We start from the raw sequence: 14,563 nt of genomic DNA on the forward strand, positions 1-14,563 counted from the left end.
AAGAGCAAATGGGTTGGAAAATTCCATTTTGGTTACTCTGAAACTTGGGCCTTAGACCTTAGTTTCTGCCTGCCAAGAGGAAGAAAACTCCTAAACTAACATAACCTGCCCTAACTGCAGAATACTACTTGGTCTGAGGGTAGCTCTTCCTCAGTCCCTCTGCTAGTTCTGTGTCACTTTGTTTAAAATGCCTGAGTCTGTAAGAGGGTGAGAGAAAGCAGAATGACTCATTAACCTCATGTTAAACACAATCATTCTTCCCTCCGTTTAGAGGTCAGGGTGTCCTGGCTTCATCCACAGCCCCAAGGCTAAGACAAGCATCTTTTGTTTGTTTTTCCCTGAACATTTGTGCACTTAGACTGGCAAAGATTTCTCTTGCCCTGATACCATAGGCGATACAGTTAGTAGACTAAGATGCTGTGTGAGCATACATATATTTATGTACTTTAAAAGGATGGTGTAATAAAGATTTAATTTCAGAATGGAATATAAAATGCTTAATATTGAACCTGCAAATTCTTTGTCATATAAGAACATATCATTTGTAAAACTGCTGGCATGTAAGGATTTTTTTTTTAAGACTGTAATTCACACACAAGTCAAAAAGGAATATATGTATGAATTTAAAAGTCGCTATTAAAATGAGTATCTTGAGAATAATTCTAAAATGAATTAGTAATGAATCTTCTCCTGGAACTCAGCACTGACCATTAAATTAGGAAAATTAGATATCTACAATACATATCTATATATAACCTATTTATATTACCAGCCTGGTAGGAGAGTCTAGCACAGCATAATTTTCTCAGAGTACAATAGATGCTTACCAGACCTCAATTTTTTTTTTCTTTGGAAAACAACTGTGAGAAGAATGGTCTTGTCTCAACAGGCCTACTGCTTATTTGTATTCAGAACCTCAGCTGCTCACTTGACCAAAAATAATCTATATTTTGCCTGTTATTCCTATACTGGAAAGGGAGAGAAATGAATTCTAGTTCATTTTAAGCATCACCAGAATAACTCTCTGCAAAATATCAGTTATTTCTGAATTAAAAACAGTGGGATTGTACAGTTATAGCTTGTGTTCCATCCAGTTCGAATTTTACTAATATCACCAGCCCCTCCGTTTCTTTCTTTGGGTAACTGATTTGCTACATCTCTACCATAAAAATTAATAGCATCTTCTTCCTTCTACTTCTGACATTTTTGGCAGAGAAAGTTCACCTGCTCCAAAACTGTGAATTCGTCCTTTGCACCTGTGTTGAAGGGATTTAATGCCTGCAAGCAGAAAAGCCAATATTAGCGTGGTTACTGTGGTAACAGACTCATTTTCAGAAGACTGTAATGAATGCTTCTAGAAGCAGGGCTGCTATTCTTGAATTTTATTTATGTAAATGTGTTTTAGACACCTTTCTCCCATACTGTGTCTTCTGCTAATAGTCTGCAGGTACTGAGGTATCAGTACCTGAGGCTTTCGCATATAGTTCATATTCCAGTGGGATTTTTGATGTGGGTGACGTTCAAGTAAATTCATATGCTGTTGGAGAGCTCTGGCCTATCACCACAATTAATGCTTTACTGAAGGCATACTGTCAGAACCCACTGTTTTACTAAAAGTCCTGTCTGCTTCTGAGTCTTACAAAAGCTTGTAAACTGAAAGACCTTATGGCCTCATGGTCATTACCAACATTTTACAGAAAGAGAGAGCGAGCAAGCCTGCTTTCTGATTGCTCTGAAATCTGGTCTATATTTTAGTTTTGTAATTTTGATCTTGGAGACAAGAACATTGTTCCCCAGATTTCTTGCAAAGTAATGAGAACTCTTTAAATCACACCACAAAACATTAAAAGGACCGATTATCATTTGTTAAGCTCCCAGTACCTTTATCAAATGCTTTTGTTTTCTCTCTCAGTGCCTGGGTCTCTTTGGAATTACACTTTCACAAATACGTTACTTGTGCACATTTATCCATTCCCAAGGTCCCAAGGGACTGCTGGCTTGCTTTTCCTTGTCCGGGCCCTCTCCCTGGCTGCTTTCGTTGCGTTAAGGGGAGGCAGTCTTTCTGCTTCCCTTTCCCCACTGTATGTGATCATCAGATTTTTCATTAAGCTTATTCATGCCAAAATCCAGAGACAAAATTCTCTAGGCATAATAACTTTGATTATTAACGAATGGTTCTTGTTTCAGAAATAGAAACAGTAGAAAGCCTAAAACACTGGAGAAAAAATAATTATTTCCTAACCAGTAAGTCCTTCATACTGGAAGTAACTTGTTTTCAGCACTGAACAGCTTGATAAGACAAATAAAAATCAACAAAATTTTCCGAGCCAAAGTCACTTTCCAAAATAAGAACTTAAGGCAACCTATAGAAGCATTGCAATAAGTTATTGACGAGAGAAATGAAAAAGAATGCAATATCAAAGTCTGCATTAAATTAGCTACTCAGAAGACTTTGGAGAATGTTCCCTAACTTACAACTAATAGCTTCACAGTGAACTCAGAATGAAGTGAGTCTGCACCTCCGAGGACATGAAGATAAAAGCTAATGGGACAGTTCACCACAATTGTTCAATCTTTAATTAACAAAAACTACCAACAGTGCTAGTAGCACCACTCTTTCCCTGTCTGTTGTAGAAGGTCCTTGCTATAATCTAAATTACAAAATTATCTCCCTTTCAGCTATATATTTGTCCCTAGCTGCCTCCCCTGATTGCACCTGAAAATGAGCTATGACAACATACGAAAAAGATGTATATTGGTGATATGGACAGATTGGTGCATGGTGCTTCACTGGGTCATCCCCAGCTCACTTTCATAAAGCTGTATTTCTCCCAGAGTTTATATGTACAGTAGGTGAGATGGACCAAAGAAGGTACCCTATGAAAGTATTTAAACCAAGCTTATTGTCTTAATATACTACTAAACAGATAAATTCAGGTTTTCTATTTGGTACAGGGGTGCTTTTGTCTCACTCCCTCCTTTGTCTCCTGGAAACGTCTCAATGCATGTTTTTAACTGTTCTCCTTTTCTGACTCCACTGAAGAGTTAATAATGTGCTAATTTTACCAGACACATGCAGGTGACTGAAAAAAAATAAGTACATATTTTTATTCTGCAATCATTGCCTATTTTTAGAAGTGCTACTAAATGTTTTTATTCTGTAATAGCTGCTTCTTATCCATCCTCTGAATATCCCATTAAAAATTTTCTATCTGAAAGGCAAAGATACTTACCAAACAGCCTTTTTCTTAGCTGGGAGGAGTTTTAGGTACTTCTAAAGCAGCAAGGTGCCCCAAATTCATCAATTACTTTATGCTGGGTTGTAGAATGTGTAGATTATGGATACTAAACTGTTGTTATGTTTAGCTTTGCTCCAAAAGGTGATGGTTGCTTGGGACATACACAAATGCAGTGATTTGGCATAGTTTATACTGCAGCATATAGAGTTCGATGAGCTGAAGAGAGAACTACTTGCAGCAGCTCATTTGTCCGTACAGTAACCAGCCTTGCTTATATCCATGCTCTGCAATATACTAGTGCCTATTGGCTCAAACAAATTTTAAAATACATAGGTTCATGTGTGTGATGATCCATTTATTTATTCAAAACACAGGAATCATGGGTATAGACCTCAGAGGGCTTGCAAAGCTTTGTAATAAATCACTGGTGAGAGGAAAGGGATAACGTGTTTCGAGTGTGTACAGAGAATAGCAGAAGAAAATGCATTGGCGGTAGGTCCTCCTGGAAGGATCAGTGAAAAGACACATGGTGAACAGATGTCTCTGGCTCCTGCAGGCTTCTGCTAATTGCTGTGATCAGACTATTCAGGGCTAAATCTGCCCATAGACAATTGCACAAAGCAAACCTCGCAGGAAGGAGTCTGCGCGAGTCTGACTTCTTTAGCAATGGAGGTGGGCCAAGTCCTACCACACAGGAAGAGTTAGGAAGTTTGCAGGAATTTTGCAGTTCCCTTTTCATTCTTCTCTCGCTGGTGATGCTGTAGCCCTGCACTGCCAGGCTGGACCATGTAAAGCCAGGACTCCGTGGATCACAGAAGTTCATTTCCCATGCAGTGCTTTGAAGGTCCAGAGACAAAGAGGCTAGAGTGGAACAAGCTCCAGAGCTGTATTGCTGCTTCCTTATTGCGGCTGGTTGGGGGGTTTGTTCAAAATTTTAAATTGTGCTAGGAGATGATGCATAGTCTAATCTTGTTCTGTTACATCCATGGTCTTGCTTCTATATTTGATACGTGATTCCTAGAACAAGCAAACTGTCTGAAAGCATGCTGCCAGTAGTATCAGAGTTAATAGATAGTCTGGTGAAGTCAATGCTGTAAATAATGCTGCTGTTTTACTCAAAACAGAGATTTGGAGCAGGATATGAGGGGAGTGGGGAGTTGGTTTTATATTCTGAAATATTTAAAATTCATAACAATCTGTAAAATGCTGTGGCTTCAGGGAATACAAGTATCAGGAGGGGAATGATAGAAAAGTTGATGGTAAATGTGTTTGAAAATTATGAATTTGAATACAACCTTGTGTGTAATTACAGACACTTACCATGCGGTTAATATGGTCTTGATGGGGAATGGGGATAGGGAGAAGGAAAATGAAGATGCTTCCCCTCTGCAGTTTTCACTGAAGAAAAAAAAAGTTTTCTGATGGAACCCGTATATGTTAATAGAATATTTATATATTCTTCTCAATGGGATGTTTCTCTTTCTCTCCTGCTGCCCATAGGAAAGCACTTCAGAAAACAATTAACAGCTTTTGACTTCCCCTTATGTGTTGTTTTACATAAGATTTACCACAAATCAACCATTTTTTCAAAAAACTGTGGTAATTAGCTATTTTGACTCCAAAGCTGAAGCACAGTAAAAGAAAGCATTGCAGTTTGTTTTCTTTGGGAGGAGGATGAGGAGGGAGTTTTTCTTTATCTGTTAATAAATTAAAAACAGACTGAACTTTTTTTTCCCACTTCAAATTCCTGAGTCATTACTGGGAATTAAATAGTTTGATACTACTGGGAATGCCATGGTTTTTACTGAGCAAGGGAACAACTGCTATTTTTGCAGTGGTTATCTCCTTTGGGTTCTTGAAAGCAAGAGGGCAGATGTTTTTTAAACTTATATTGATAGAATCCATTCCTTCCGTGTCCCTGTTGTGAATGTCAAAATGACCCCAATTAGAACTAGCCTGAATAAATCTATGCCTATTACAGCCGTGTCTCTAATTGCATGGTTGTCGTACTGTAAGTAGACCTCCATGTAGACCTCTTTCTGTTTTAGTATTTCTTATCGTGATAAGTCCAAGGGTTAAGCTTGAACACTCTTGCTCTGAGAAAACTGTCTTGTGTTGTTGTATTCACCACGGGTCACCACTCTTAGCAAAGAGAAGAAGCACCAGAGCCGAATCCTGCTGGACTTGCTGGCTCAGCACATTTGATGTGCAAGGCACTGTGGCGCTAAAGCTGCTTCCAGGATTTTGCTTTAAGGTTAGGAGGCTCTGGGGCACACACAGAAATTCTGTAAAAAGGGTTGGGAGTGGGGGTGACCATAGGGATAATAGACACATATTGCAAAAACAGTGCAGTATGGAATCTATGATTACAACTGTGTATCAGTAATTTGCAGGAGTATCTTTGCAATACAATGGCTCTGTCTCCAGTGACTTATCAGTATGCTCTGTCGTCCTGACTGCCAAGCTTTATGTGAAACTTCCTTTAATGAACGCCGAAATATTTCATTGTGCTTACAGAATGAATTGTGCAAGCCACAGAGGACAGAGCTTTTTCATGAAACCTTAGATGTTACTATAGCCCGTAGTCTTAATACCAGACTGTAATAAGTTTGCAGGAACAGCTATAATATTTGAATTCAAATACTGCTTGGTGTCAAACTTTTTATTAAAAAAAAAAATGCCAGCTTTCAGTATTGCTAGTTTAGTGTATGTCTCTGTTCTAATGAAAGGAAAGAATTCCGTGTGGGTGATACAGAATGGCTTATACTGCTTATTTAAAAAGCTGAGAGAGAATATTCATATGCAACGAGAGTAAATGTCTTAACTGTCTTTAGTAAGGCCTCCATTACAAACTGACTGTTGATAAAAGAGAAATGATACTCTATGAGTAAGTTTTATTTTCCCGCAGTCCTAGGTTTTCAGATGGTGATAATCTTAACTAGTATATATTTATACTGCAGTAATAACCCCCTGCTTAATGGCAGGGTATACTTGAAGAAAATGATAATTTAATATTAATGCATTTCCTAATGAGTTGTATGCCGTAGGGAAATTGAGCCTAGAAATATAAAGGATTGATAAGAGGCTGTTGTATTTTCTCTACCATATGAGAAAAACTAAATACGTATGTAGGAGACCCAAAATTGGGACTGATTTAAAAATAAGCTGCTTTTATTAGAAGACATTTGTTTCCTCCCTCTGCTGTTTATGATATTTTAGGATGTGCTCCACAGTATGTACCCTTGCCTTCTGGAACTTGTGCATCTCTTTAAACCATATTGTTGTGGAGCATATTTAGTTCTTTCAGTGTTAATATCAAGCTATATTCATCATCTGAAGTACTATTATCATACTAATATCATACAGTAAGTGGTTTAAAGGTATACTAACTCAGACTGGATCTGCTCATTTAAAAATACCGTATTTCAAACAGGTCATTGTATAGTATTTTGATCATTTTTTGTCATCTTAGGTTTTTTTCTTTTTTTTTCCCCTTTGTGTTGTTTTCTGAGACAAGGAAAACACCTGCAGCAGACTGTTCAGGGAGAGCTGCAAAGCTGTCAGTATGCAGACCTTCATTCAAAGCTCATTTAAATGCTATTTGGACCCTTCCATTGATTGCAGTGTATTCCGGCCTGTCATGCCAGCTAATAGTATGTACGCACAGATATTTGCTTTAATCATGTTACTTGGATGCTTTGTCACAACGTTATTTAATTATTTCTTTTGAATTGGCATCATCTATATTGCTAAAAGGAGCACTAACTTTTCTAAAGCAAATACCACTTGTGAATAGGTTCACAATGAGCCTTAAATATGTATTGGCATATAATCAGCTATGAAGGATGATCATTGCTGACGTGCTATGAAGGGCTACTGTTCCTCCTCCGTGCTCTGTGGGCTTCCTGATACAGCTTCACCCTGAAAAGTGGGGGGAGAGGTGGGCTGAAGTCCTCTCGGCCTCCCCGTTGCCTGATTGGGCACCTGTGCTTGTGGATGAGGGCATGGTTATGGCTCTGATCAGGTTCAAGCTGTGCTCACTTTTATTCTTAGAGGGTATACTGGGCATGTGTTTCTTTGGGACTGATACTGGTTATATGATGGCAAGTGCACAAAAGGCTATATCTAATGGGGTAAGAGTAACTCTACTGGTCCAAACCAAAGCTCCACCTAGACCTATATACCATGACTCAAGATCAGGTATTTGGGAAAGAACAGAGCAGGCAGGGAGCAATACTTTTTCTAGGAATCCATCTTCCAGTGGCTTGTAGTTTACGGGCTCCCAGAGTTGAGGGCGATATCTTTGAATTGAATCTGACTCAGAGGATTTTTGTTTGAGAACCAGACAAATCAGTTCTGCAGCCTGTTTAAACCTTGACTCATCTGCAGTATCCAGTGACAAAGAGCTTGACTATGGATTTTGTTTCTTTTGTATCTGACATCTTCTAATTATGTTTGTTATCATATTTCTTGTACTCTTGCTCTTTTTTTACATTCTCTATGGCACTTCTGAATTTATAGAAAACTCTTGTACTCCCCACCCTCAGACTAGACTGAAGTTTATTATTTTGTATATTTTGAAGTAAAACTTAATTCAAATTCTGAAAATTTTACAGATTTTCTCCATATTCTTCAAGAGATTTCAAACTGTACTTTTCCCCAGAAAGATATATGCATTATGGGAATGCAATCAATTGATAGCTGAGTTTGGGGATTTTTTTCTTTTCCTATAAAAGCAATTTGTTGGTTCTGAGTAATGCTTTTCTTCATTTTCATTTTAAAAAAAAAATCTGTATAGTCAAAGATCTTTTAAAATTGCATTTGCCCTGCACATGGCCTAGACTTTTGGTTGCAGCATTATGGAGCAGTGAAGTATTAACTTTCCTTTTGTGAGCCTGCGTGTATGTATGAGTGTGTATGTGTAATAATAATTCTTTTTTTCAGCAGTTGCTATGGTAAACACTCTGTGTGTTGAATCATACTCTGACTTACGTTGAGTAATGGCAGTGTTTATTTTGTAGTAACTTTAATTACAAAAAGTTGTTACAAATGTAAATGTTAAGAAGTGGGACCTGTGTTGAAGTGCAGTCTGAATACATGTTTAAGGAGGTGCTTTTATTAAAGTATATCGTATGACATGGCGTATTTAGTGTCACACTATCAAAGAATACATACAAAATTCTTTGTAGTAAAAGAGGTATCTGGGATGGGTTGGAGAGGTAGTTTCCCTGTCCATGGGACATGTTTCAACTTAGATGTGTTCTGTTCTGCAGCACAACTGAATGTTTGGAAAAGAGCTGACAGACATTTGCATCTGTCACAGAATGCCAGCAATTCGGTTAAGATATAACTTCTACTGCATATCTTTAGTCATTGGACCAAAAAGAGCCTAATTAATAATCAGAAATCCCCAGGGATATGGGTACCAAGGTTAAGGTACCTGATCTAAGTTTCCGAGCAAGTGAACTTGAGACTGGGTCTCCATATCCCAAGTGTCCTCCTTGTTGGAGATGTTGTTTAAAGATTACTTCTCTAGGCTTTCTCTTTCCCCCTTTTTAATTTCCTCTTCCCACTTCAAAAAAAAAAAAAAAAAAAAGAAAGAAAGAAAAAGAAAAAAAAAGAAAAGAAAATCCATCCTAGGACAACTGGCAAATATGTTCCAGCCAAATGTTTGGATCTGGCAAATCATTATTTTGACGTCGTTTCACATCTGCTCCCTCGCCTTTCAAAAAAAGACAAAACCATCCGGACATGGACTACTACATGGAAGAATTGCTGAAAAGCTCCTATTAGATCATTAACTGAAATATGCAAGAAGTGGAAAAAAGCTCCTAGGTTCAAATAACATTGTTGAGCAGGAGCCCAAATAGGTTAAATAAAAACAATAGTGAGGACTGGAGAGTTGTCATAGCAACTAGTACTTTGCAAGTCAGTTTAGTGTAAATAAACATTTAAGGTTTCATCAATTATTTTTTAATTCCCCTCCAGCTCCCTTAACATCAAGCCTAATTTATCTAAGCTTTATAAATGTGGAGGAGAGATAGGAAGGACCCTGGATATAGCCATTTTTGGAACTGTTACTTCTCTTTTAAGAAGATTTTTTTTTTAATTAAAGTTGCTTCATGAAAACTTTCAAATTTGTAGTAGGGGTAAGAGATCAGAACTGTTAAAAGCATTATATTATATATACTATACATACATACATACATACATATTCATTTTGCCTTTTTTTTTACCCCGTATGATATAATAATAGCAATGAGTAATTGGTGGTTAGCCAAATGAGGATTTCAAGTTGTCGTAATGCTTGTGACAAAGAAGCTATAGTAATGAAAGATGAATGGGCATGTGAAGAAAGCAACAAATCTCTGGTAGTAATAAATATGGTTCACCATCTGAACTCCAGAAGACCTGTGACTTGCATTTATCTTATCCTTTAGATGAAATTAAGTCTTGGAAGATGTTAGTCTACATTAGTACCCTACAAGTAGATGTTAGTAGTTAGTAGCCTACATTTATGGTAACAACCATTCTGCATCATCAGAAAAATGAAACAAAAGAACTTCACCTTAGTTTTCATTTTAATCTTAAATTTCTCTTCACATTTTAGTCTCTCTACATTTTCTTCAGTGTCCTTCTCCATTTCTTTAATCACATGAAACAAATGGATAACAATAAAGAATTGTTCCGCTCATTATTTACCCTCTGTCTCTAAGATGTGAAAATCCTTTCCCTCAAGTGGTTTGTCAAGTGGAAGCTCCAGGCTTCCTGCCTGCCCCACATACACCGAACCTATCAAGTCTTTCTTTTGTGAGTGCTAAAACTTACACAAAATATGTAATGAATGGCAGATGAATAAAGAATGGAGTTCTGAGCCTTGTGCCTACTGCTTTAGTGTCCTTTGTATGTTCTTCATGTTGCTCCTGTTTCAGATAAGTCTCCCATATCTGATTTATTTTCCCCTTGTTATCAGGAGAGACACTTTTGTGATAATTAATGGTGCTTGTTTTCAAGTCTGCAGATATGATACGCCTCACTGGTCTTATAGCATCTGGATTTTTAGTATCAGTTTTTTGCATTATTCTGATTGCTTGTTTGTTTCAGCACAAGCTGAAGTAAAAATTAATTTAGATAAAATAAAAAGAACAAAGCATTATGAAAGTAAATAGATGCTTGTGATGCACCAAATATACCTTGAAAACTCGTGAAGTTAAACAAGTATAATTGCTTGGATCCAAGTTGATGCATTGACTTACTGACTAGCTTAACAGAACTTTTAATAATTGATCTCGATATAGGAAAAAAACAAGATTATACAAAGGAGTTAATGTATGTTGCTTGTTGCAGTAAATTACACCTTGCTTTTGTATGTTTTGTATATACTTTTAAGGACCTCTGTTATGTATGGTCTGTCTTGCCAGTAGTTTTAGCTTTATATTTCAAAATGATTCAGCAGTGTTATATATTAAAGAACCTGAACATAGTAGCTCTTACAACTTACTGGTTTTTATGAGTAAATGCTGGGGTCCATGTTTTTATCTCTAAATTAAATTTCTTCAAGTGTAAATTAAAAAAAAGCGGTGTTGGAGAGGTTTTTGTTTCTTTGTTTATTTTCATTTTTTAACAGCCCTGGTGTGTATTGATCTGGATTGTTCCAGTTTTTGTAATAGTATCAGTAATAGGTCTTGTGTTGTAGGTTATTGAATCTTTCTGAGAGCTGTCTTGTGTGGCATAACATTTTATAAATGTAATTGGAAAGCTGCAACTGTTCACTGCTGCTAAGGTATTTTAGGGTTTGTTGTTGTTGTTCTACTAGCGTATTTAGAAAAACAGAATAACTTGTTGAGCAACTGTTTGAGGTTTTTTTTATGCTTTTGATTCAAAATTATTTAGAAGAATTTCAGTTTTTGTTTTGAGCAGGAAAACTAAGTATCCCTGTTAGAGGACATTCAGGTGTCAGTGCAGCAAGGCAAAAGTCTGAGGTTCTACGTTTGCGAGGTCGGTGGGCAAGAAAGCTTGAGCGACTGAATCACAGAAGCTTGCACGCAGCCGTGCATGCCCCTGGCAATAGTTCAGCCTCCAGATAGCTGGTATACTCCCGTCATCTACTAAGAGCTTGGATAAAATCTGAACTATTCTGACTTATGCTGGATGAATATATATGTGTATGTGTTTATGTTTTTATGTAAACAATATGTATGTATAAAGGTGTATGTTTGTATATATACAGATATACACACATATACACACATACATATTTATTAAAAAATCCTCTTGTGGCATGGCTTCATCGATGTAACGTGCAAGTCTTCTGTTATTTAAGTATGGTCTTCTTTTTTTCTGTTTCCTGAACAAAGACCCTGGGAAAGTGGGATTAAGAGAGTTCCTTAGTTCCAGCAAATGGAGAGAATGGAGAGTACATAGAACAATATTTGCTCTTGCACAGTCCATCGTTTCTCTTTTCTTGGCCTTATTATTGACACTTCCTTATTCAGATAAGAGTGAGTTATTCCAAACCGTGTTATCAATGCTGCTCCTTTTTGGTGTTTTCCTGTTGATCTGATAACAGTAACCATACCTCCATTTCTCATAGGCAAAAACATCAGTTACATGAAAATGTAAGTCTCACACTGGCAGTTTTGAAGCTATAATATTGCTCATATTGCTTTCCTGAATGAGATTATAAAAAGCCCATAACATGCAGTTACTGCGGAAGACAAACAATAAGCTACTGCTATGTGTGATGGTGCTTTCTTTCATTATAAGGAGCAGCTAGATGTTGTGGTTGTTTTCTGAAATACTGCAGTACATTTGAAATCTTTCAGACTATAATGGCAAGAGGAATAATAATATTGAGTCACCAGACTGAAGCTGGAGAAACTTAAAAAAATAGATGAAACTACACATGGGAATTATTGATATTATTCTACAAATTGAGACTTCTGTTTAAAATCTGGCATATATAACTTCTTCCTTAAGTATTACAACTAATGTATATTTCTGGACAGGTGGTTGCAAAAAGTAATGGTTGCAGTTCCAGTCAACCTCTTACACTTACCAAAGCTGTTCTCTTGAAAGGTTTAAAGAGTATAATTAAACTCCTGCCTTCCCATGTTCCTGCTTCATAAGAGTACCTGGAACGAATAGCTCTGTTATAATTATATTTATATACTTTCCTGTTACTTTTCTAAAAAAAATTATCACAGCTTTCACTTTTCCATGTTTCCTATATTATTTGCAAAATTTTAATTGTACGTTGACTTTACTAGAGTCATGGGGAATAACTTTGTTTTGACATAACTGTCAGAAACTGAGAACAGAGGACTGAAAGGGATCTATGCAGTGTTCTCTCCTCTTGTTACAGGCCATATAGGTATCCATTTCATAAACTGATCCACCTCAGAAACTGATTTTTTTTATCATTATTTTTATTTTCTTCTCCATTGCTTTTCTGGGTAAGATGTTCTACAGTATCACTAGTCCAATAGCTGAAAGCTTTGGGCTTTTTTTTCCTTCCAGCATTCATTTTCTCCTCCATATTGCGTATTCACATTTTCTTTGCTCACTGCTGGTTTAATGTTATCCTGAAGGAAAGTTAAAATGCCAAATATTTTTGCAATATCAAATTTTTCACAAAATCAAACTTTTCTTTTCTGGAATAGTAACTAAACTCTTCTTGCATTTCACTCTTCAAAAACAAAACCTCAGCCTTTGCATTTATTTATTTTCTGTTTTTCTTTTTAATACAAGAGCTCAGGCTTTCCACCGTTCATCACAGAGTACAGTTCCTGGTGTAACTCACATTTATAGCACAAAACAAAGTGCCTTTGCACTCTCTGCAGTAGTAGCTTAAATATTTTACTTAAACCAGCAGGTCCTCTGCCAAGTCTTTTTGTGGGGAAAAGGTGACAATGTAACACTGCTATTTTAATTGAGATTGCTGGGATTGTCTTCACGCGTGCCTTTCCAGCAGTGGTTTCTAGGAGAGATTTGGAGACTGAAAAAAGAACCGCAGGCAGCAGAGAGGGAGAAAGGGGAATGAGAAATGGGTTGCAGAGATTAGAAAGAAGCTAGAAAAGTTATAAAAGGAGGGAGAGCAGAAAAGCAAGGGAGATAAGATGACAGAAAAAAAGGCAACAGTCGTACCCTCCCCCACCACAAAAAAATCCAGAAAAAAAAGAGTAGTTAGAGGGTTTTAACCTGTCATGTGATTTGTACCGTGTTGTTACCGGGTAATAAATATGTATGAACAGCGATACTACTCCTGCATCTCTGATAACTCCTCATCACTGAGGAAGAGAGGAAAATCCAGACAGTAACGCTCAGGACAGCCGTGGTAGGGACCCAAGATTTGGCTGACCCCGATGGATCTGACTTCTTTTTTCCTGGTGCCAATTGCTGTTTCATTGCCTGATTCTAGCCAATATCAGGGCAAAGCGCAGAGTGGACTAAACCCTCTGATAACTATTAGTCTAATGGTTATAGGAAGAGAGAAGGAGAGGTATGGGGAAAGGATCATTTACACCCTGGAAGATGAGGAACATTAAGATGCTTTTTTCCTGCAAAGGTACCTTTAGACTGTGGTCTCCCCACCTGCAAATAATACTGTGTTTTGGAGGCCAGGCTTTTAAGGGTTTTACAAGGGACTGGCCAGGATATAAAGTTTCCTCCCACTCTTGTTTAACCATTCTTTATTTTTCTGGTTGATGCTTGAGAGTGGTAGAGAAGTGATTGCTGGGCAAAAAATGTGTCTGAGCTGTTGTTGGGCTCTTTTTCTTTGCCTCCCCCTAATGTCAGAGACAAAAATTGGAAACTGGTGGGTTCCTTTTTCTGAGTCTTTCTCCCCTGAATAACTTTGAATGGTGGAAGCACTTGGTATCTGTTTTGGAATTTGACCAGTAGTATGTCTCTACAGTGTATAAAGCAAATGCTCTTATGAGAAGAAAAATTTCTATTTCTTTCTCTGGCCACTGTTTTTCCTGATAGTGGGGATAGCCTAATAGTTCATTGTGGCCATGTCTTGTTTGCAGGCATATGTTTTGCCCAGAATGAATAACTAATTATTGTTCATTTTATTCTGAGAATAGTAAGTTTTTATCATCTGGGTCATTTCACTCCTTAGTAAATATAGTCACTTTATAGTAAAAACATATTTCTGAAGCTTCATTAAAGAGCTTATATTTATGCTTTTCTTAGGGGAAAAAAAGCCCAAATACTCTCCAGTCTAAAGTATTAGAAAATATTTTACAGATAATAAAGTAATCTACTCTCTCGGATTTTGTTTAGTCGAGTTTCTTTTTTTTTCTTTTTTTTTTTTTTTTTGA

The 14,563-nt window shown here is 37.1% G+C and overlaps 1 protein-coding gene across 4 annotated transcripts in view; it reads left to right on the forward strand.

Annotated features, from left to right (window-relative positions):
- FGF14 (fibroblast growth factor 14) overlaps nt 1-14,563 on the forward strand; it is a 411,876-nt gene that overhangs the window by 209,375 nt on the left and 187,938 nt on the right. Inside the window, exon 1 of one of the 4 annotated variants that reach the window (XM_026121629.2) lies at nt 5,476-5,493. The exons of the other annotated variants lie outside the window; for them this stretch is intronic. The gene's annotated coding sequence lies outside the window, so the exon portion shown is untranslated. Of the gene's footprint in view, nt 1-5,475; nt 5,494-14,563 lie in introns of those variants that run through there. 4 annotated transcript variants of the gene reach the window in all.

Source organism: Dromaius novaehollandiae, chromosome 1 (assembly GCF_036370855.1).
Source record: "Dromaius novaehollandiae isolate bDroNov1 chromosome 1, bDroNov1.hap1, whole genome shotgun sequence".
NCBI lineage: Eukaryota > Metazoa > Chordata > Aves > Casuariiformes > Dromaiidae > Dromaius > Dromaius novaehollandiae.